The sequence below is a fragment of the Ochlerotatus camptorhynchus genome, unplaced genomic scaffold (assembly GCF_037179485.1).
Source record: "Ochlerotatus camptorhynchus isolate MF236.1 unplaced genomic scaffold, CSIRO-AGI_Acam_v1.1 ptg000316l, whole genome shotgun sequence".
Taxonomy (NCBI): domain Eukaryota; kingdom Metazoa; phylum Arthropoda; class Insecta; order Diptera; family Culicidae; genus Ochlerotatus; species Ochlerotatus camptorhynchus.
The window spans coordinates 223,803-227,755 of NW_027040804.1; positions in this window are offsets into that span (position 1 = coordinate 223,803).

Below are 3,953 nucleotides of genomic sequence, written 5' to 3' on the forward strand. Positions count from 1 at the left end.
ATCTGCGAGAAGGAAAAACACGCAACCGTCAAGGGGCCCCGCAGACTGCCTTGCGGGACTCCTGCTGGGATGGAAAACGTGTCTGAAAGACAACCATTCAACGATACCTTAAACGACCTTTGCTGGAGGTAGTTACGGGTTATTTTAACCAGATGTAATGGGAAGTTGAAGTTACAAAGCTGGTACACAAGTTCGTCATGCCAAACATTGTCAAACGCCTTCTCAACGTCTGACAAGGCCATGGCTGTGGACTTGGATACAGCTTTGTTACTTCGGATGTTATTCATCACCCTGATGATTGGTGGAGTGCCCCTTTCTGAATCCAAACTGTTCCGGAAGGAGAATGTTGTTTTCCTCGACAAACTTGAGCAAACGATTGAAAATGAGTTTCTCGAACAATTTGCTCAGCGCTGAAAGGAGGCTGATTGGTCTGTAGCTTGAAGGCAATGTTGGATCCTTTCCGGGTTTGCGGATTGGTATGATTTTGGCTACTTTCCAGATGCTTGGAAAGTAGTGCAGTTCTAAACATCTGTTGAAGATAGCGGTTCGAAGAGACTGCACTTTCATGCTGAGTCTCTTCAAGATCAAGTTGAATATACCGTCAAACCCGGGAGCCTTCATGTTCTTGGTGCATTTCAGCGCTGAGCAAATCTGTTGTACTGTAATCATATCCGCCGGAGGCACGACACAAGGGGAGGCATCTAGGTTTTGAACGCATTGCGCAACCTGATCATCGAGCGGACTTTGGATAGTCGAGCCAAGCAAATGCGATGAAGCGACATGCTCGCCGATCGCATTTGCTTTCTCCTGTGGGGTAATTAAAAGCCGATTGTCATCATTTTCGACTCTGAGAGTAGGAATGGGTTTGGGATGAGTTTTCAGGAACTTGGCTACCTTCCAGAATGGTCTGGAGCGGTCGTCGAGATTCTGGACAACACGCCCGAAACTTTCATTTCGTAGTGAGTCCATTCTGGAAGCAATCTGCCTGTTCAGATCGGCCATTTCACGTTTTTTGCCCAGATCTCCAGTCCTCTGAAACTGGCGTCTACGAACATTTCTCAACCGAATCAGTAATTGGGTGTGGGAATCAATAGCAACAAACTTACCCCTCACAGGAACTTGTCGAACGTATGCCTCGTCAGCCATGGATATGGCCTGTTGGAGCCCTTCCAACGTCCGGTCGATGTCATCTACGGTGTTGAGTAGTGGATTTTCATCGATGTTGCTGTCCACCATTCGTCCGTACTGCACCCAGTTGACATGGTGGTAGTCTTTACGCAGGCAGCTTCTAGCAGGAACCACGTTGACACCGACTTCAGTCACCACCGGTTGGTGGTCGGAGCTGAGATCGTTGTGCGCCTCCGGCTTGGATAGTCCGATGTTTGACAGGATGATCCGTCGTTATCAGAAATTGACCGAACTGCTAATCCGCAAGTTGCCTTACCAGCGTCTGGTCCGTGAAATTGTCCAGGACTTCAAGACCGATCTGCGCTTCCACTCAGCTGTTCTGGCTCTACAGGAAGCCAAGCGTGTCACAATCATCGTATCCATGGTGAACGCGCCTAATTTCCCCGTCGAAAATCTTACTAAACTGGCCCTTTTCAGGGCCACTACAAAGATTCAATTAGAGAGCTATTTAAGTGAACTTTTAAAATTCAGATTTAGATCGGCTAAGTTTGTTCTGTGGATTCTATGCAATCAGTAACGGACTGGCACTGCTCACCATACACGGTACGGTACATGGGTCGAGCCAGAGACGATGTTTAAAAAGAGACGCGAAGACTGAAGCCAAAATTTTAAATGTTCCAATCGAACCGTCAAACGCGGTTCCAATCGAGCAATGTACACTAAAAACATTTGACAATAAATATGGTACTTGGACGGCATCCAAGTATCAATACAAATTATGGTACTGGGATGCCGTCACTGAACACGCCAAGCACAGACAGTCACGGCCATGGATTATCACCAACAACCAAGTAACAAAACGGCCCTTTTCAGGGCCACCAAGTTCATTTATGAAAAGAGAGTAGAATTTTCAAAGAACTACAAAAATAGTTTTCACCATTAAGACACCAGAATATGCAAAATGGGAGGGACTTCAAATGTTAATCCCTAATGTGATATATTTTTTGAGCGCATCCCCTGTTTTCAAGTTTGGTTACAATAATACAACTCTGGAGAGCATTTTGTGTGGTCGTTGGGAGCGTGTGGTTCTCAATATGGCGAAGAGTTTGTAAAATATTACACAATTCCATCCTCCCTATTCGCACGCACCCGAGTATCGGAGGTGAATGCCACTTTCACTTCTTTCGTCTACTTACTGCTGGGGAAGCAGCATATGCATGTAGCTAATTGGTGGATTTGTTAGTTAATTCAAGGTTTTTGACAATGCTGGATACTTACCAGTTTTTCAATAGTTTCTTGTTGAACATAAACAGTCAAAAGCATTGATATCGATGCGTAAGCGTAGCTCTGATCGATTGGTGTCAAAATTATTGAAATTGGTTCAGGGGCAGCTGAGTTATTAACGATAAAAATCTTTCATAATTTGGTTACATGTTCCATTTTCAGTTTTTACAAAGTGTACCCCCATATAGAAATCAAAGACGTAGTCCTACGTCAAAATGAGTTGACCCACATTAGCAGCGCTGTTTTATAACTTTTCTGATTCAAGCAGCACGATGTGCAACCAAATTTTTTTTGATTATGAGGACTGGGTTTGGGGAGAACGTTTATTTCATGCAAACAGTGATAAAATTATCACTTTTTATTTGTCCATCTAAAAAAAAAAATTTATGAAAAATTGAAATGAAACTTTATTGCAACAGATTACGAAAGGTATTTCCTATCGATTGATGTATTCGGATTTTAATTTCATCTATAAATGACAAAGCTTATAGCGTTCATAAAAATATACCTTTTCGTGACGTTCGCAATTTTAGATTTTCGATTTACCCCCAGTACCTTCCCGTAAGACGTAGTCTACGTCAAAACAAAATAATTAAATTCTTACACTAGACATTTTCAGAAACACATAAATGGACTGCAAATAGCAGATATCGCGGGCTGAAGGGTTGCCTTGTTCCTCGAGTGTATTCAAAAGTCGCTCTCTGGTGGCGTTATTATCCGTACATTGCCAAACTGCGTCATCAATGCCATTGTAACCGTTTTCACACCGACAGATGTTGTTGTTCACAAGGTGTTTTCTATGGAGATGCACATCTAAAGAGTAGCGGTTGGACAAAGTCCACTCATCACGCGAATGAAGTCACGACTTAAGCCCAAAGTTTTAAATCACGCTCTCGAAAAAAAAACATTAGGAATAATTGAATGTAACAACTGTCCGAGATTTCCATTGTCCCAATCGGTTGGCCAACTCGCAAGGGTACTATGACTGGCCACTTTTATTGATGTTCCGGATCTTCTGGAGTACGATCCCATAGCCATCCGGGTTTATGTTTATGTCACGATCTCAAATTCATTCTTAAATCACAGTTCTTAAAGTTTAAAAAAATGCAGAGGTCTAGGATTAGTTTCTTGGATTGACCACTGATCTGGAGGACCGTTCTGATATCTCCAAAATCCATATTTAGGAACCATGACTGTATTCTGGCTAACTATGAACATTTATGATCATTAATCAAAATTATAGATCTGAAGCTTCTTGAACCCGTATAAAAAAAACGTGTAACGACTCTTTTCCCTTTAAAAAAGGAGACGAGCCTATTTTCAACAATCTACAGACCCTAGGGATCAGAGTTGTGACCTATCCCAATCACGATCGTAAAACAGCTGATGGTCCTATCAATGTGCTTGTCGAGGCACTCTCCATGACCATCCATCAAGTTGACGAAAGAAGTAAAAAGCAACCGGTGAATGTCGTTTTCGGTGGTGATCTATCACCGATATGGTCATTCCCGACAATCACGACACTCATCTGTGCTCGTTTT